This window comes from Anas acuta, chromosome 19, assembly GCF_963932015.1.
Source record: "Anas acuta chromosome 19, bAnaAcu1.1, whole genome shotgun sequence".
Lineage (NCBI taxonomy): Eukaryota > Metazoa > Chordata > Aves > Anseriformes > Anatidae > Anas > Anas acuta.
Window position 1 is genome coordinate 7992746 of NC_088997.1, and position 19817 is coordinate 8012562.

Sequence of the window (19817 nt, forward strand, 5' to 3'; positions counted from 1 at the left end):
CTGCTGGCAATGCTCTGCCGGAGTGAGGGGTTCCTGCAGCCAGACGTCAGCTTCTGGTAGCCAAATGTCAGCTTCTAGTAGCCTAATGTCAGTTTCTGGCAACCAGGCATCAGCTTCTAGTAGCCAAACGCCAGCTTCTAGTAGTCAAATGTCGGCTTCTAGCAGCCAGGCATCAGTTTCTAGTAGCCAAATATCAGATTCTAGTAGCCAAATATCAGTTTCCGGCAGCCAAACATCAGCCTCTAGTAGCCAAATATCAGTTTCTAGTAGCCAGCCATCAGCTTCTAGTAGCCAAACGCCAGCTTCCAGTAGCCAAATGCCAATATCTGGCAGCGAAAAGTCAGCTTCTAGTAGCCAAATGTCAGGTTCTAATAGCCAGACATCAGTTTCTAGTAGCCAAAATTCAGTACTAGAAAGTAGCCAAACATCATCTTCTAGTAGCCAGGCATCATCTTCTAGTAGCCGGGCATCAGTTTCTAGTAGCCAAATGTCAGTTTCTGGCAGCCAAACATGACTTTCTTGCGCCCAAATGTCACTTTCTGGCACCCAAATGTCACTTCCTGGTACCCGAAGTCACTTTCTGGCACCCGAACGTCCCTTCAGCAGCCCTCCATGTGCACTGGACGAGCTCCCCTTGCCCACACACACGAGGCTGCCCCAACCCCTGGGTACAACCAGCCGAGGCCAGCGGCCAGCCCGCACCCGTGGTGGCCCAAACCCCGTGCCCCAGCGGTGTCCCCGTGCCCCGGCCAAGGTGGGCTTCCAGCAGCCTCCCCCAGCCTCTGGGTACATCCAGACCTCACCCCACAGCCTCTCCAGGAGGGGGCTGGTGGGAATAGGGGCTGGTGGGCGACGGAGCCGAGCCCCACACAGCCCCAGCCCCACACAGCCCCAGCCCCACACAGCCCCAGCCCCACACAGCCCCAGCGGGCGGCGGGCAGGAGGAAGTGGCGGCGCGCAGCGCAGGGAGGAGCTCGGGTTATTTATTTATCGGTGCGTTTATTTATGGAAAGCCTTTCGCCGATCCCACCGGCGTGGAGGTCCTGGAGGAAGCGCGGCTTTTCGCGTTTCTCAGCCCGCTAAATTAAGTTTTCCGGCGGGGTGGGAGGCGCAGGGCTGCGCACCGCGGCCGGGCCCCCCCTGCGGCCCTGCTGCAGGAAACGCGGCTCCGAGCCCTGCGGCCTGGCCTGGCTTCAAGCGGTCGCCTGCCTCTCGTTTTGGGGGAGAAAGTAGTGTTTGGGTGTTTTTTTTTCTCCGTGTCGCTTGCCCTGCCCTCACCGTGCTCTCCCCTCCCCTGAGGGTGCCAATAAATAGAGCGCGGCAAGGGGCTCCCCCCCCTCATCCCGCTGCTCCAGGGCACGGTTTTTGGGAAGGGGAGATCTCGATGTCCTCACGGACACAATTTAGGGATGCTCCCACACCACCAGGGACCAGCATCACCTTCCCCGCACCCGCCAAGGCCCGTTTCGGTGCTGGGGGCACAGAGAGGCAGAGCCCCCCGGGGCCATGCGGGTACAGGCAGAAGACCCCCGCTCCCTTCCCCAACATCCCCCAGGGATTTACCAGCCGAGGCGTGGACACCAAGCCCCTACCCCGGTATTTTCCACCAGCACGTGCCCTTGCAGCTCCTTGCGCTTTCCACGCCTGCTGCATTTTGTTTGGGACCGCCAGAGGATCCCCCCTAAACCCTCCTCTTGGCAGCCCCTGGGGTGAGAGCATCGCGGATCTGCTGGGCACAGCACCCAGACCATGCTGGGGCTCCGGGCTCCTTCCAGTTTCACCAGCTGCTGCCAGTCCTGGTGCTGGAAGCCAGCAGGAAGGCGATGTCCGGGCCCCAAAGGTTAAAGTTTCACCCAGTGGCAAGCAAGCGAAAATAGATTTACCCGGGGAACCAGCTGGCAGCCCTGCTGAACGACAGCACCACCGACCCCACCTGTAATTAAGCAATTCCTGAGAGTTATTAGCAGCTTGGAGCAGTAAATTAGGCCAGTAATGAGCAATGAGGGAAAATGGTCTGGAGGGAAAACAGCCTCAAATTGGCCAAGGAAGGGCCTGGGGGTGCTTGAGCAAGACCGTGGGGTGGGGGACGGAGCCCCCTGGTTTGGGATTCCCCCCTGCAGCACATCAGCCCCACGTTTCATCGCCTTCAAAACAAAAGGCAAAACTCCTTATTTGTCCTGGCTTCCCTCTGGTAGTAAATTTTGGAGGTAGAAAAGCTTAATGGGGTCGTTAAAACCCCTAAATTAACAGCGTGATTTTAACACCCCCAATCTCGTGAAGCCCTTCAGCCAACACAGCACCAACGCTCAGCCAGGGCCTGGAAGCCTGCCCGTGGTTTTGATTTCCCTCCTGGTTCTACAAAGGGAAACCGGGAGGAACTCTACCAAAACCCTGGGATTTGCAGTGCTGGAGCCAGCTCCTGATCCCATTAGATGTTGCAGGATTTTTTGCGATCTGCGGGAGATTCTGCATTTATCCTCACGCTGCGCCCAGAAAATGGGGAAAAAACGAGGTTTTCTGGCAAGGCCGAGAGCAGCCGGTGCCGGTGCCAAGCCAAGGGCTTTGGAGGCAGGGGCTGGCAGAAGGGCTGGAGGACAGGGACAGCACGGGCCATACTTCACCCGTGTCACTTCTGCAGCATCACACCCGAGGGGCTGTCCCCGTGGCATCCCACCAAAAGGAATTATTCCACACCAGGAGGTGACGGGGCCACGTCTCCCACCCCGCTCCCAGCCCACCATGTCCCCTCTCCCCGTTCCACGAGCCCCCCATCCACAGGGGAAGGCCGGGAAAGGCTTTTTTTTTCCACAGGAGCTTTGATATTTGCTTTTCCTATGGAGAAAAAAAAAAATAAAAACCACCTTGAAATAACAGTTTGAGGCTCTTCTAAATGTTACGCAGCGGCCGACCTTTCGGAGCCAGGCTTCGGGTGTTATTTTTAATCCCCCAGCCAGGACTCCCAGCAGCTGCGGGTTCTGCTCCCAGGGGGCAGGATCCCAAAAAACACTGAAAGGCACTCAAAAATGGTGTCAGCCCTCACCTCGGCCATGCTCAGGGCTGCAGCTCGGGTATTTCCATCCCTGCTGGAAACGTATCCTCGTGTCCCATGCTGTCAACACGTGCAATTCAAGGGGTCGTAGGAGCATGGGTATCATCAGGATTTGGCTTCTTGGATAAAAAAAATTGGATATAAATACATATAATATATGATATAATAAGTTATTACCTTAGATAATAAATGTGGCTTCTTGGATAATAAATTGGATATAAATAAATATAAGATATAATAAATTAGTCTCTTGGATAATAAATTTGGCTTCTTGGATAATAAATTGGATGGGGCAGGGCAGGATTCTCCAGCTGTAAACCACGTGCTTTTTTCTGGGATTAAGCTGAAAGTGGGGTTTTCCTCTGCCCTGATCGGGGCAGATCTGGAGCACCCAGCCGAGCCCGGAGGCTGTTTCCCGGTGGGAAGCTCCCCAGGGCTGGCGTGGAGCGAGGATCCCGTGTCCTGGCCGAATTTCCTGGCATTTGCCCTGAACCCAGCAGCAGCACTTCACTTAGGAGTGTCTGTTTACAACTCCAGACCTATATTGGGCCATAATTATTGTTTTTTTCTACACCGTATTCCGATCTCTCTCAAAGGTAGGAAAACCCATTAATATCCATTGAGGGGGAGCTCCGTGACACTCGCCCTGACGCTCTAATGCTTTTTTTCCCCTGCCGTAAAATACCTCCTGGAAAAAAACAAAACAAAACAAACCCCAAACCTGCCTTTCTGGCGTGCCATTCCCAGCGGTTTTGCTGGAGTTTAGGAAGCAGCAAAAGCAAACAGCCCCGAGGAGGCTCCAAGGTGGCGGCGAGCCCTGCGGGGCTGCTGCACGGGGAGGTTCCCGCAGCCCCCTCGCTGCTCCAAGCCTTCCCTCCAGGGAAAAATTCCCAGTTTTGGGCAGGGTGAGAAATTTGGGCTCTCCATGGAGATGTGATGTGCGGAGGGTGGGTAAGGGCTGCCTCCTGCTTCCTTTGCAGCTGTGCTGCTGCCCTCCCTGCAAGCGAGTGGGACCAAAAACCACGCACCAAAAAACACCCAGGATCCCATGGATGGACGATGTGCTGTGCCCTCCTCTCCTGGGGGATGAGCAGCCACTCCAGCACGGAGTGACCTTTTTGGTGGCAGGATGGCCGTGGTTGTTGCCTCATTGTTAAGGGCTCACAAGCAAAACGGGTGCAGGGAGAGATGCGATCTGCAAGGAGCCCAGCGCCCTGCTTGCACCACGGGGCCGGGACAAGTGACCTTTCACGAGCACGGGAACCCCGGCCGAGCCCACACGGCTATTTTTAACCCCGCATCAGGCCAGGCGATGGCGGGTTTCCTTCCTCTTTCTCTTTCGTGCGCGCCGAACAAAGGAAAACCAGATAAACCTCCGCTCCGAGGCAGGGAAGCCCATGAGAAAAAATAAAAATAAAGAAAAAAAAAAAAAAGCGATGGGCAAAGCACGCTTCGGTGCAGCTTCAGGGTGGAGGGGGCAGGCTGGGGGCTGGGGGAGTGCACGGGTCGGGAGAGCACAGCCAGGGCTCTGCCGCTGCCTCCTGAGCAGAAAATGCACCCAGGGGTGAGAGGGTTGGGTTGGGTTTGGGGTGGGGCTGGTGGGAGCAGGCACTGCAGGTGGAAGTAAAAAAACAGCAGCAGAATTTTTTTTCCAGCAGTCCAAGGATCTTGTTCCAACCCTTCCTAAATGAAGGAGTGGGAATTTTTCACTATCAAGACACGCAGATTAAGCTCTGTTTAGGAAGGGTAGGGACCCAACGTGGTAAAAATTAAAAGTTGTGTTTGGTGTAGCTCCCTTTCCTGAAGTTTTTGCCTTAATTTTTCATTCTGAGAGTAGAAACCAAAGCAACCCCACACCACTCTGATGCCTGCCATTCCCCCAGCAAGTTTCTCTCCACACTTCGTGCTTCCTAGAATCCCTAAATACCTGCTGAAAAATCCATCCCACATTACCAGCATGCATCTACAACCCCAGAACCTTCCTCTTAGTGAAGATGAAGGTTCTGGGGTTGTTTTGATATCCCAAAGCACAGGGGTCACATCCCCCCGCCAGCTGGGACAGACAGGACCCAAACCCCATTGGTTTTCCCTGGAAAATACAAAGTTTTGTACCAAAAAGCTTTAGAGAATTGCCTGTCAGTCAGTGGTATGATTCCTGCATTTACGGCTTGTGATAGTGTCTGTGTTTTGCAGGTAGTCTGCAGAAAAAAAAAAAAGTGGAAACATGACAAGGAGGGAGATATCTATGTATTTATCTATATATAGCTCACCGATACAGCCAGAGCTACCTACGCACAGCACAAAAGGAGCTGTTTGCCAAATACTTCATGGGCTGCTGTTGCTTTCCCTGATCCTTCTCCCTGGGAAAAAAAAAAAAAAAAGAGAAAAAAAAAGAAAAACACACAACTTCTGTTGATCAGCGAGCAAATACATATCGTTAGCTGTATAGGGCTACAGGAACAGATCCGGGCTCGGCGCAGGCGGCACACGCGCGACTGCTCAGTTGGCGTCGCTTTGGATGATGCCAGGGCCCTGCACATGGCAGGCTGCGGAGGGGAAGCTTTTTTACACCATTTTTGGCCTCCCCGTTTCCAGCTGGAGGAAGCCTGGTGCTCACCGCCCCTAGGCCAGGGCTCTGCACAGACCCAAACCTCTCATGGAGCTGTTGGGGCTTTACCGAAGGGAACTGCCGCATCCCATCCTAATAAATCCATGGGGCCGATTTCAGTTCCTTTTAAGCATAGCCAACTGTTTCACTCCCCCCTCATGGCTCCTTGTCTTCCTAAACCAGGGTGACCCAGTCCTGGCATGGCCGTGGAGGCTTCTCATGGCTCCTGCCCTGGCTGTAAGAGCAGAACCGTGCCCTCTTGTCCACGTGGCAGTGAGAATCAGGCCCAGTACCCATGGGACTGATCAGCTTCTGCCGATTAAAACAGGCTCCCAGGTGCCCACCACCAAGAAAGTGATCTCCTACACCCTGGGGAGCTTCTGCTCGTGTTGGATCCCAAAATGGGAGGTCATCGTGGTGCCCCGGGGGTGATGGGGAGGCTGGGGGTGCTGAGCTCAGCACGGGCATTTGGGGCCATTTGGTCCCAACCTGTCCTTCTGGAAGCCTCCCTCCTACCCTTGGCTTTTGCACTCTTTTTAAACCCCAAATTTCTGGCTGTAGCCATGCAGCAAGCGCTCTCCGAGTGCAAACCCCAGGATCCATCCCTTCAGAATCCAGTTTTTAAGACAAAAACCCCAACACATTCACTTTTGTAGGCCCAAACTCATGTTCTGGAGGACAACTCCACCGGGAGCAGAGGTCCTGCGCCTTGCTGGTGGGACGTGGCCATGGGGCTCCCCCTCCTCAGCCTCCACAAGTGAGGCCAGCTGGGGCTCGGGATGCATCAGCCCCTCAGGAGGCTGTTCCCCCAAGGCTGGGTTTTCCTGGGGGATGGTGAATGCTGCAGGTGAAATCGTTCAGCCCCAAAACACAAAAGGAAAGCCCATAAGAGATCTGTGTTCCCAGCTGCAAAGTGCCTCCTGCCTGCCTTCAGGCTTTCCCACTGACCTGCAGGCCAGAAGCTCTCGCTGTCTGCTCAACCCAAATGTCACAACCACAAAAGTCCCTGGGAGCACGTTAAGTAAAACACAAAAGAGACGAATTCACTTTCCAGAAGCAGGCATCCCAAGATGCACAAACCCCAAGGGAGCTCCTGAGCTGCCCAGCTCTCACCCCCAAAGACCAAGACGAGTTGAACCCCTCTTCTCTTCATCAGAAGCCTGTGATAAAGCCAGGAAAGGATGAAAAAAAAATAAGATCGGGAGAACATTTGCTGCTGGAAACTGCTGAGGGGAACGGCGCGATGTCTGGGAGGCGTCTGAGCACGCAGCGTGCCTCTGGGCGCTCGCCAAGGACAGGACGAGAAGCAATGGCACAGAGCCCCGGGGGAATTTGGGGCCACCCCGGGGCACCTGAGCCCCCTGCACCCCAATTCTCCATAAGAGAACCCTCCCGGGGAATGTAATTTTAACGGGGTGAGTGGGAGGCTGTCTGCAGATGGCATCACTAGCAGACCCGCTGCCAGCTCGCGGTGTGTCATCGCTGCCGCGCAGCCCTAAGGGATGCAAATATAGCAAACAATGTCATTGTTGCTAGGATTTTCGGGCTCTGGCTGCCTGGCCAGCCTGAGAGCGGGTGGTGATGCTCGGGGAAGGACGGCCACGAGGAATGATGTTGTTCCAGATGAAGAGGGAGATGAGTAACTTTTCTCATCCGGGGTGCGAATCCATTTTTAGGCAGCTGGGCTCTCAGGTGTTGGTAGCTCTGGTGCTGCAAAAAGCTGTGGATTCCCCCCCGTAACTCAAAAGCAGACAAGTAGCTGGCTGGAGCACTGTTTTTTAGCAGCCACGAGCAGTGGATTCCCCCTGACCCCACAAAGCACAGAGCTGGGTGCTGGTGCCCACAGGGCCGGAGTTTGGGGATGTTTCGGTACCACGAGGCTCACCGTGCTCCCGGTGCTCCAGCACCTAAAGCAGCCACAGAGGCTCCCAAAGGAGGTCGGAGAGTTTTTGGAGTCTCTTCCAAGCCCCCATTTGGCAGGGGGGGTGGGGGGTAACACCATCACTTATTCAGAAGTGGGATTTGTTTTAAATTCAGCAGGAAAAGCAGCGCCCAGAGAGCACTGACCCCAAAAGCACTCGGATGGGACGCGTCTCCTGGAGGCGATGCCCCCTCTTCTGCACTCCCCAGGTGCCCGACCCCACCGCAGGGCTGGGGCAGGTGTAAAACAATTAATTCCCACCCAATTAATAGCAGAGCCCTTTACAGAACCAGGGAACAGCAGCGAGAGGCCGGTTTGGGAACCGATTCACTCCTGCCACCAGCAGCAGGACGGCGGTGCCGGGCGGGGAGGGATGGGGCCGGCCTCGTGCAGGGAAGGAGTCCAAATATCTGACATCCAGCCCCAGCCCCACCGGCTTTTTCTTCTCGAAAGTACACAATCCTGACCTATTTCCAGCACCGTTTAAACAAACCCCTGATAAATGAACGCGAGAAACCATTTCCTCCCTATTTCCTTCCATTAGAAACGAAACACGGCCATTAATCACCAATAAAGAAATAAACCCCCTAAACGATCTGCGAGGGACTGCGTTCGCCTGAGCCCGCTCCTCCCAGTGCTGCAGCACCCGGCTGAGCCTGGGAGCAGCGGGGCCAGTGCTTGCCCTGCTGGGCTGGCCCCCGGCTCTCTCCCACCGCCCCTCTTGGTGGGAACACAGCGAGGATGCTCCGCTGGGTGAGGGTGGTGCTGGGTTAGCTGGTGCTCAGCCCCCTGCACGCCCTCCTTCATTCCTCCCATCAGCATCCGAATTGTTTTCGTTCTGTGCGCCAGAGCCCTCTAGGAAAAGAAAATAATAAATAATCATCAGCAGGCTTTGCATCAATACCAGGGATGTTAATGAGAGCTGCTGTTCTGCGAGCTGTGCTGCAGCTGGAGGCACAGCCGGGCCGTAAGCACCACTCGCTCCTCCAAAAGCCTGTCCCCAGCCCGAGGTGGCCACACCAGCAGGGAGCAATTCTTGTCCCCAAGATGTCACGGTGGTGACGTGGGACACACATCCCAGCTGAGGGCTCTCCGCAGCAGCTTGCTGGTAGATGGAGCAGCTTTCCCCAGCCTGTAAATCTCCCCCATCCAAAACTGGCCATCGGTGGTGATGCTGAGCACAGGGAGGTGTCCTCGCAGCCCGTCCCTTCCCCCTGCCTCCTCCAGCACCCCCCGGTCACACCGTACCCACACAGCACACCAAGCCCTGGGGATGTCCCCACTGTCCCCACCCCACTGAGGAGCTCCCAGGGCACTGCCCTGCCCCGCTGGGGAGCCGAGCAGGATCTGCACCACGCTCTGCAGCAGCACAGCCCCAGCAGCTTCCTGCCCCGGGCTTATCTCCGCACCCAGGCGGCCCCGAGGAAGCCCAGCACCCTCGTGCCATCGCTCCGTGCATGCACAGACACCGCAGGCTGGGGCTGGGCATTTCGGGGGCGATGCCAGTCCCCAGCTGGAGTATTTCAGGGCAGCAGCCTGACCTCCCCCCATGCACAGCGTGGGTGTCATGATGCAGACTGGAGATAAATATTTTGGGCTTTATCTCGCTGGTGTATCGTGCAGATCGGCGGGGACACGTCCTCGCTGCTCACCCGGCGATGCCGAGTGCCCTGAAATAGCCTGAGAAAGGCAGAGGAGCTGTCGGCCTCCTCCCAGGCTCCTGGGGCACTGCAGGTCCTGCAGAGGGACAGCACCACGTATTTTGGGTATTTTGGGAGGGAACGGGATGCGTGCGCCCTGGCGTGGGTCTCTCTGGGGACCCCACGGCCACCCGGGACAGGGTGGTGGCAGTGCCTGCAAGCAGCTGTGAGCGAGAGGAGAGCATGAAATGCTCAGTAAGCCTTGGCTGGCAGCTCACGGACAGAAATAGCATGGGATTTGCTACATGAGTTGTGCAGGAGGCACTTATCTCTGCGGAAATACCCACAGGCAGGGTGCACAGCCCCGTTTGGGGACAGCCCTGCGTCCCCAGGGATGCACCAAAGCCAACGCACACTCCGTACTCAGGGCTATAGAGCAGGTCTGCATCTTTCAGATGCTTTGCAAAGCAATGGAAATGATCCCTAAATCCCATGGGCAGCTGGGGGAGGATCAGGCAGAGCCCATGGCAGCGATTCACCACGCAGCACAGCCCTGTGCCCCACGGCTCCATCGCTTCTTTGCCCGCTATCTGCCCTGCCAGCACGCAGCAGAAGCCAACAGATACAATAAAAAAGCGTTTGGAAAAACACCTGGAGCCTCTGCTGGCATCTTCCTCTCTGGATTAATGGGAGGGGAAAAAAAAAAAAAAAAAAAAAAGAGGAAAAGAGGAAAAGCAACCCCCATCACAGAGCACCACCAGCTTTGCAATTCTCCAAGGAGTCTGACATCCACTTCCAGGGCGGGGAAACCCTGACCCCGCGGGCTCTTTCCTCATGGCACAGCTCCGGGGGGTTACGCAGGCAGGTGCCGGGGCTGCCACCCCGTGCCCTTGGGGACACAACCTCACTGCAAACAGCTCCCAGCCCCAGCCCCAGCTGCAGGCTGAGCGCGGCTTCGCTCTCCCCTTGCCCAAGGGCAGCGGCGCTCTGAGCCGCACGCTTTGCGCCCTGCAACCGCCCCGGGGCACGAGGAGGTGCCAAGAGCATGCAGGGCCCCGATAAGGGCGGCGGGTAGGAAACGGGGCTGAAATCCTTGGGTTTCATAAGTCGTGTGACAATAGCGCGAGGCGCTGCCAACTTTCCTCTCGCGCACGGAGCGACAAGTGCTCGGAAACGGCAGGGCCCCGCGAGGAAAAGAGCAGAAAAGGCAAAGAAACCCTGCCAAAGGGGAGCGCCTGGGCACCGTGCCTTTTTCTGCCATTCAGGTCCCTCTCTTGCCTGAGCTGGGACTGTCCCCGCTCACGGGAAATAAATGCCTTGAGCCTCAGGAGCTGGGGGAAACACGAGCTGCCTGCACAAACCCCGAGGCTGAGCTCCGAGCTCCCCGCTGCAGCTCTGCACCCGCTCTGGGCGCCTTTTGCATGTCAAAGTCAGGATTTTCAATGCAAATGCTGCTGAGCCCCAGCCCCGTGAAGCTCAGGTGCCAGCACAGACTTGGCCCCGCTGGCTGCAAGCCACACGTTTATCTGGGGGTGAATCCTTGCACAACAAGGGGCAGGCTGGGGGTGTGGGATGGTGCAAAAGTTCCTTGGGGTCCGCTTGGGCAGAGCCATTTCTTGGCCCTGGGGACGGTCACGGAGGTTGTGCTGCAAGGAAAAGGCAACTTCTGCCCACAAAGCTTGCATCCAGAAGCAGAAATGGGCTAAAAAAAAGCCTCTTTGGGAGTGGAGCCGTGCAGCAGGACTGTGCCCCAGGAGCGAGGCCGGCACCCACAGGCCACATCCTGCCCCTTCCCGGGGCAAACGGCATCCCCAGAGGCAGCGATCACCATCTGCACGGGGCTTGCAAAGTGCTTTGGCTTCACATTTGCCTAAAATCAAGTGCTAGGGAAATGAAGGCACCCCGGTCCCTCGCCCCACAAGAGCCCCGCAGCAGCTGCAGGGAGCAGGAGGAGCAGGGCTGCGACCTGCAGGGCGCTGGGAACAGCTCAGAGCTGGTCAAGCTTCATCCTCCCCGCTTCGGCACGGGATTTGTATATGGAAAAAAACCTGCCAGGAGAAGGACAGCAGCCCCGCTCCGTCTGGATAAATAGTTAACCGAGCAGTCAAAATAGCCGGTGCTACGAAACAGCTGCTGGGACAGGAGGCAGGCGCCGAGGGGAAGCATCGCTGTCAGAGCGGGATGGGAGGAAGGACGAATTTGGGAACAGGGGTGGCAGAAGGGGCACAGCCCCCAGGTGGTCCCTGTGTCGGCCTCTTCCCATGAGAAGCCCAGAAGCAGGTGCTGGAGAGGGCGTCCTACCCAGGTGCTGGTCCCCAGCTCACGCTGCTGGTGTGGGGTGCCCCATTGTGCCCCCCCCGGAGCTCAGCAGTGGGGGCTCACAGGGGGATCAGTGCTGGGTACAGCTGCACCATGACCCCAGGACCCTTTTGGGGGCCTTCAGCATCCCCAAAAACCTGCATGAAGGACCTAGGGTGCATCAAAGAAGCTCACCGTGGATCTGGAAGCAGCAAGATGAGGCAGCACAGGACCCATCACCACACACCCTCCTTGGGGACATCCCAGGAGGCATCCAGACCCTGCGAAGGGCTTTTAAAGCCAGGAATCCCCCTTTTCCACCCCTGCTGAATGGGCAGGGCTTTGCCCTAAATCAGGCACCTGAGCCAGAGACCCACAGCTGAAGGCTGTGAGCAGCTCCCCCCACCCAGCACAAGGACACGTTACCCCCAAAGGCAGTTTTCCAGCACAAAGCTCACCCCTATCCATGCAGGATCCAACCCGACCCCAGTGCCCTGGGCCATGTGTGCATCAAAATGTGCTTCAATAACAGCAGGAGAGACTTTTGGGTGGGAAGAGGTTGGGTGTGCAGGAGCCTGAGGGAGTCTCTGCCCTGGGGACGGATGAATTTGGGGCTGAAGCACTCACACCCTCCTTGCTGCATCCCCGGGGTCAGGACGTGGGAAGCCACCTCCCAGCCTAAAACCCTGGGCTGGGACACAGACTTTGCCACGACGAGACCCCACCGGAGCCACTTCATGTGTCACCATGGCATTCGTCTCTCCATTTCACCCAAATAATGAAGTCTATTCCGAGCCCTAATTGCGCTAATTACCCCAACCCCCAAATTGCTCCCATCCTCCCCCAGGCCAGGAAAATCATTGCTGTGACTCCCACACCTGGCAGGATGGTACATCACCTGCGGGGGGATGCACACACGCTCCCCAAACCCGCTGCTTGGATTTGCAATCGGGAAAGATTTCCTATTTAAACCGTGCGCTCTCCAGGCCCTACCTGCAGCGCTCCCTCCTTGCTGGCTGGTGAGCTATTTTAATGAATTCCCGAAATGCCACCCAGCCAGGAGCAGCATATGCTCCGGGTGGGTTTGAGCACAACGGGAGGAAGCGGTACAGATGGCTCCGGGCCGGAGAAACCGGCAGCGAAACTGCCTGGCGGCCGCCAGCATTGATTAAGCTCCTCTGAAAGCCGTCATTAAACCCCGGAGATTTGCCATCGGTCCTACAAGACGCAGCCGGGCAGCTGGGGGCTGGAGGCTGCGCTGAGATTTCGGCTTTGGAAAAGGCCCCGAAATGTCAACTTTCCCAGGGAAAATTCACAGAAAATGAAAAAAAAAAAAAAAAAAAAGTCATTCTGCTTCGGCCAGAACATTGTATTTCTGCAAAATCGCTTTGTTTTCCTTGTGGTTTTTTTAAAGTGTGGTAACGGAGTGCAAATAAAACAAACGTTTTCAAAACATGGGTAACTTTACAACAAAAAATGTAAATATTTGTCCTGACAGAGTGACACGGGCTGCTCCGACATTGTCAAGACCTTTTCTCACCCCTGTTTTCCCCCCAAGTGTGTTTTGCTTTAGTTTTTATGAGAAATCAACAGTTTTAGAAAGCTTTTGGATTTTCCAGTGGAAAAGAGCTCGAGGGAAGCTTTTTCAACAAGTTCCGCCAATTAGCTCTTGGCTGCCGGGCCCCGAGGCTGCTGTGAATTTTCCATTACTGGAAATCTTAAATATCAAAACTGGATGTTTTTCTACAAGATAAATGGGGCTGCGGGGCAAGCCGGCAGCTGCGGCTGCACGGCGCGTCGGCCCGCTCGCTCGCCGCTCCCTTCAGCCCTCGCTGCTTACAGGAACACTAAAACAAGAGTGCCCAATTTCTTGCAAAAAGCTTGGTTTTGGTGTTTTCTTTCACCTGAGATTCACAGGGTGAGCGTGTGCAGGAGCGCTGGGGCAGTGCTGACAGCTCCCAGCTGTTCCCACCTCCTGCCTGCGTTGTGCACCCCAAACCTCTCCGTGCAGCCCGCAGCAGCTGCCCAGATGTGCAGCTGTGCTCCAGATGTGCGGTGCCCCCGAGCAATTCCCCACGGGCAGCAGGTCCCGAGCAGCCAGAGTTTGAGGCCAGCTTGCTCAGAGGCTCAGGATGGATGCTGAGCGTGGGGCTGGATGAGGTGCGGGACCCCCCCGGCGTGGTGAAACCCGTGATGTTTCGTGAGGATCGTGGCAGGTTTTTATTTCTGCCAGCGGTAACGCGCACCGTGCACATCGCACACCACGTTCATCAAAAAATACAATTTCAAAGGCATGAAATATTTAGAAGCAGCAAAGCAGCGGGACATTAAGTAGCAGTAATATTCGTGGGAAATAAGGAGGAGGTTTGGTTTAATTATTGCATTCCCAGCTCGCACCTTTTTGGCAAAAGGGCAGCCAAATCCTGGCACCTGCGCCTGCCTCCAGCCCGTGCCCAGCTGTGGGGCCACGACGCCTCGGGGCTGGGGCTGTGTGTCCGTCAGGCTTCTCCCCTCTCCTTTTTAGCATCCTTTTGGGTCTCAGCTAGAAGGACAGAGCCCGGGGGTGGATTTCTCTGCCGGCTCCGGAGGTTTCTGTGCGATCTCAGCGCTGGTGTGACTCAGCCTGACTCAGCCTCGCCGAGCTGCGGCGCGGAGCGGGGAAGGCAGAGGCTGGCGGCTCGTGGAAGTGCTTTCAAGGGCCCTGCCTGAAGCTGCTGTGTATTCGGATGCTGGGTTTGGGGGGGGGATTTTTTAATGTTCCTAAAGGATGACGCCGAGCCCTGGGAAGGATCCTGGTGATGGGGCCAGCACAGGACCGGGTGCCCAGTGGGAAAGTTGCGCGGTGCCACCGAAATCAGGAGCTGGGGCAGATCCTGGGCAGCTCGGGGCTGACATCCCCAAAGCACCAGTTTTGGGATCATTGTGCAGAAGGAGAAAAAAACATTCCACGAGAAAACCTTACAGTGCAGCTGCACAATCCCTGCTCCACCGCTGTCCCCTGCCCTTTCTGAAGGGGACCTCGGCCTGCCTGGGGACCTCACTGCAACCACGACATCCTCAGCCCCGTGCCACCACGAACACAGCACTTTTAAGGGTGAAAACCAGAAATAACGAGAGCTGTGCCGAGGGCAGCTCGCCGAGCAGGCTGTTTTGCCTGCACAAAACAAGTCCCCGGGGAGCTGGGAGTTTCCTTAGGCGGGAAGGGCCATGAGAGCCACCGCGCAGGGCCAGGGCAGGGCTTTTCTCATTATTTTTATTTAGGTGGCAGAGAAATCTGACGGCAATAGAAAGGAGCTGGAAAAACAAACAGGTGTGTCCGGCACCGGAGGGGCCGTAGCTATAGCAATGGGACAGCCCTGTTGACAAAAGGCTGCACAAAAGACCTTCTTTATGGATTAAAAGTGGCTCAGGAGCCGGCCACACAGGGCTGGGGAGCCAAAAAAGCAGCGCCGGGTGAGCGAGCGCTGGGTGCCAACCCGCTGCGCCCGGCATCCCCCGGTGGCATTTCTCTGCGGTCCATGGAAATGGGGCATTTGTGCAGGGGGGGCTCTCCCATCGCTGCAGGGGGGTCCCAGCTCTGCAGCAGGCAGGGAAGGGGTTATTTGGGGTGTCCCCGGGCACTGCTCTTCCGCTTCCTCCTCTTGTGGTTGCAACCTGGGGCGAGCGCTCGCAGGCTTTTTGAGCTCTCCAGATCCTTGGCACAAGAGGATTCGCATTCGGGGCGAGCTTTGCCACAGACGAGGGCTCGTGAATAATGAACCGAGCCGCTCGCAGGCTGGGGCTGAGCCGCAATTCTCCATTTTGACTTATCTGAGCCTTACCCGACGACGGGCTCGTAATTAAAGCCATAGATCAGCGCTGACATCTGCGTGACTCCGCATACAGGCGCTCGACACCGCTGGAGCGGGGCTGAGAGGAGCCCAGCCCTCGCTATTCAGAAAATTTGGGGTGTGGGGGGGGGATATTTGAGAAAATGAGCAAGTAGCAGTGCCTCTCCCTCGGGCCCTGGCAGCCTGGAGGGCAGTGGCTTGGTGCTGGTAGGAAAGGCTGTGTAGGTGACCACAGAAAGGAGGGAGCCGGTCCCCAAAGAGCAGGAGGATCCTGCCCACAGGAGGCTGCCCCCCCCAGCAGCCCCCACACGGCCTCGGGAAAAGGGGGAGGTGGAAATCAGGAGCTGGAAGTCACCTTGGGCTGGTCCCCCGGGGCCGTGCCAGCAGTGTCGTGCGTCCCTCATCTCCTTCAGCTGTGCCAAAATGGTGCGAGGTGAGGGGAGAGCGGCGGTTCCCCAAAAAAACTCACAGGAGGAAAGGGGCAGGAGCTGGGGGCTGCCCCAGGGGGTGCCTCGGGGCATCGAACCTCGAGTCCTGGGAGCCACATCCCGGGGGGGGGGACACAAACCTGGCCCAAGCCCAGGTAGCACCAGCACAGCTGGGGCAAGGAGAGGGGAATTTCCCTCATTTCAGGGGGGAAATCAAGACTTCGCCCCACCACATTGCTCAGGAGCCAAGAAATCAAACACGGACGGCGAAGCTGTCCGAGCGGTGACACCGGGGGGTTACAGCACTGATAAACCACAGATCCCGGGGATGCTCCTTGCTCCCGGCATCGCCGGCAGCTGCTCCGGGGGCGTGCAGCCCCGCGGGGCCGTATGCTGCACCGGGAACAGGCGCTTCCCGGGCCCGCGGGGACAGGCTGTTCCCAGCCAGAGAGCCCCGGCGCTCGGCTGCCTGGCGAGAGCTCTGGGTGCTTGCAGGAACAAGCTGGGAAGAAACTGTGTGATTTTTATTTTATTATTTTTTGCAGGAGAAACCTTCTGACAGCAGCAGCCGGCGGTAGCACCGGCAGCTCCTGCACCCCGTGCAAGCTGTGCTGGCCCTGAGGGCACGAAGGGGCACTGAGCACCGTATAGAAAGTGGGTGAGAACCCAGAAGGAACAAAAAGGATCTGTCTTGTGTGCTTCTGGCACCGATTCTGGCTGCACAGAGCAGAGCAGTGTCTCTACCTCCTGCCATCCATGTGGTGGGGCCAGGCTGGGCAGTCGGTGGCGGTGCCACCACGCGGGGACCTCCTGGGCACCGACCCCTCACCCACGGGCAGCCCCTCTGGGCGCTGTGCAAATCTAATTTAAGCAAAGCTATCGTCCATCAGCAGCCTTAAGCATCATCAGAGCAAAATTGGCCAGTGAGTTCATGGTAAATAAGCAGCTATTTTAGGCTCCCTGGGTCCTGCCCCTGTGGGAGGTTTGCTTCCCCCAGTGGGATGGAAACGCAGGAACCTCAGGGCGAGCAAGGAGCACGGCCTCAGAAACACCAACAGCACTGAGGAAGCTGAGCCCCCTTCTAGCAAGCGAGGAGCCAAAGCTCAAACTCATCTTGGTGTACTTGGGGCCTGGCAAGAAGTGGAGGAAAATGCTGTTCTTCAAAGCAAGGCGAGAAGGGTGGCTACTGGGGGCAAAGCCACGTTTAAAACCCAGCAGTGTATCCTGAATCGACCAACAGGGTACGAAACGCTCTCTTCTCTTTAAATATTAACGCTCACAGTAAGAAGGAACGAAAACATTTAAGAAAGAAAAATGACAATTGTTAGGAAGAAAAAAGCCCGGCCTGCCACTCACAGGAATGTGAAACCCGGGGTCTGAGTGGGAAGCCGGCTGTGAAACCATTGACATTTTTGATTAATGAGCTTTCTGTGGGTGGTTTATGTAAAGGAGAAGGGTAAGAAACGCAGACACGACTTGTCTGAAGCAAGCTGATGAACAAGAGGTCTCCTAGCTCGAGAACTCATCCTGCCTTTTTTTTTTCCTGCCTTTGTGGCCCTGGCTGGATGTGAGAGCAAGTCCCACAGGCTGTGAGCTTCCTATCAACTGCTCTGCTCGGGTTTCAGGGCAACAGGAGCAATTTAAAGCCTACCTTTGATCACTTAACTACATGTGTTTAAGATTATGCCTTGGTTCCTTGCTTAATTCAGTGTAAAATAAGTGTGAGGAGGGATTGAAGCCCTACTAAATGCCCACCTTTACACGCACCCCTGCGCCCATCGCAGGGCTGAGACTCCTGCTTGGAGAGAGACAAAGCTCTGTGGGGTGGTTTCATGGATTAGAAAGCGTAAGGTCAGAAGGGGAAGCGTTTCCTGTGGTTCCTCAGGCACCGACGTGGGATCTTTCACCCCAAAACCCCAACAGAGCCTCAGCAGCCTGGGGGCAGGAACAGCACAGCAAGCCACCGCCCCTGAACCCACTGGCAGGGGAAGTTTCACTGGGTCTGGCTGAAAATGCAGGGGGAACACGTTTAACCAAAATAATTCCCAGCATGGCACGAAGCCCAGCACACCACCTTGTCTCTGACTTCTGCATCCTTTTTGCTTTTGCCCACACGCATGGTGCCGGCACCAGAGGAGCACAGCAGCAGCAGCTCCTTTGGGTGCTTCCCCGAGCTGCCCCATGGCCACGTGCATCGAGGAGGCCAAAACCTGTGGGTGCCACAGCCCCAGGAAGGCAGTGAGGTGGAATTTGTGCCCCCAGCACCTCCACAGCAGCTCCTTAATGGTGACGACTCGTTACAAAGAGCTAGAAGCCCTTTGCAGGGCAGACATTCGGGACAGCACAGCAGGAAGGGGGTGCTGTGCTCTGAAGCCCAGCACAGCTCTGCCACCTAAACCTCGGGCCCTGGGAAGTGCCAAAATCCTGGAAAGCAGCCTGCACGAGAGAGCAGACACTTTAATTTTATATTTTGCTAGACTTTTTTTGTGCAATGCAAGCTCACGTATTGCACAGTTGCAGTACTTACAGGGAATGAAGCAAGAAACCAGCTTCAAAAAATCATCAAATTGCCAGCTGAACACCAAGAGGAGAAGCTCCCCAGCAAAACGCCCAGCTCAGGGATGGAAAGACCCCGTCTGTGATGGTCCTGGAGGCAGAAGGGGAGAGCTGCTGCGTGCAAGGTGCTGAGGGCAGGGGCAGAGCAGCTCTGGTGCCCTGACTGTGCCCTGGGGGTCTGGTGGGCCAGGAGCCCTGCACCTTTGGTGCACCCCACACCACCACCCAGGGAACCCCATGGCCCTCTGAGTGGCACAGCAAGGCCTACTTTCAATTTGAATTTTGAATTTCAGTCCTTTTTCCACGTGTTTTCATGCACATCCTAAATCTAAACGCGCCTCCCAGCCCATGAACCCAAAGGGAACACAGCTCTAAATGCATAGGGCTGCTACAAAACTGTGAGATTTCCATCTCTTTGTCAGGAATGCTTATTGATGGTTCTGGGTAGAGGAAGGGAGATTTTTTGTTTTTTAAATGTATATTCTTCCCTGGGTTGCATACTCACTTATGAGCCCCAGTGCAGTGCTGCAGCTTTTCATTATTTGTGCTTCCTTCGGTGGAAGGACCTAAATAAATCAGACCCGACCATCATGGAAAGAATGAGCTTTAATCTGATTTCCTTCACCTCTTGTTTAACTCCTTTCCTATTCACAGCAGCTCTCCCTTGTTCACCAGGCTGGGAAATGCCTTCTTGGCTCTCACCCCGGGGCGGGTCGTGCTCCTTTCCCCCACAGCCCCGTGGCTCCTGCTGGATGCGGCCCCGATGCCCTGTGCACCCCCGGGGTGGCTGCAGGAGGTGCCAAGCACCCTATTTATGGCCTTACACCGCTTTCCCCTATTTCCCTATTTACCTAAGGGCCAGTGGCTGCCTCAGCAGGGACCCAGCATCACTCGCTCCTGTGTAAGCACAGCGTGGCCGGCTCCTGAAGGCAGGTTAACAAATCTCCCCCTGTAAGCTGGCTGACAGCCTGAGCTGGAGCTTTGGGGAGAAAAATGGTTCTGATTCAGGGCATCTGAACAACAGCTCCCAGCCCTTTTGGTTGTGAGCTTTGTTATGTTCCAGGGGCTGGGACCATGCTGACTGTAGCTGCAGAGGGAGCTGAATCTGTTCCCCTCGTAACCTTGCTGACAGCACCTGAAACCTCAGACCTGGCTCTCAGTCCCCACTCTCCCACAGCCCCTGCTGTTTATTTGTATTTAGTGAAATCACCCATCGAAACCATTCTCTGAGCATGTGGAACCAGTGGAAACAACTCAGGGCATTGGGTAAATACAAGAACGGTGTCGGCTTCCTCGCTTACCCTTCCCTGACCAACTTCCCTCGAGCTAAAACTAAGCCACGGGTGCTGTGAAGCTAAGCCCAGGCGACGAGGTGGGCACCAGCCCTTGACAAATCCTGCTAATTAGAACAGAGGTCCTGAGACAAATCTCAGCTTAGCAGGAGGCAACACCTGGGGCCCCAGATTTGCATTTCAGGCCTGAAGGCA

The 19817-nt window shown here is 56.2% G+C and overlaps 1 long non-coding RNA gene across 2 annotated transcripts; it reads right to left on the minus strand.

Moving 5' to 3' along the window:
- Positions 1-901: 901 nt before the first annotated feature.
- Positions 902-11872, minus strand: LOC137842110 (uncharacterized). 2 transcript variants are annotated; one of them, XR_011088915.1, is made up of 4 exons: positions 11712-11872; positions 5342-5409; positions 3041-3168; positions 902-1933 (listed from the first exon to the last, which is right to left on the minus strand). It is a non-coding gene; the product is annotated as an uncharacterized lncRNA (long non-coding RNA). The 2 variants fall into 2 exon arrangements; XR_011088916.1 differs by lacking the exon at positions 5342-5409 and having other exon boundaries at positions 11712-11798.
- Between the last annotated feature and the right edge of the window lie 7945 nt (positions 11873-19817).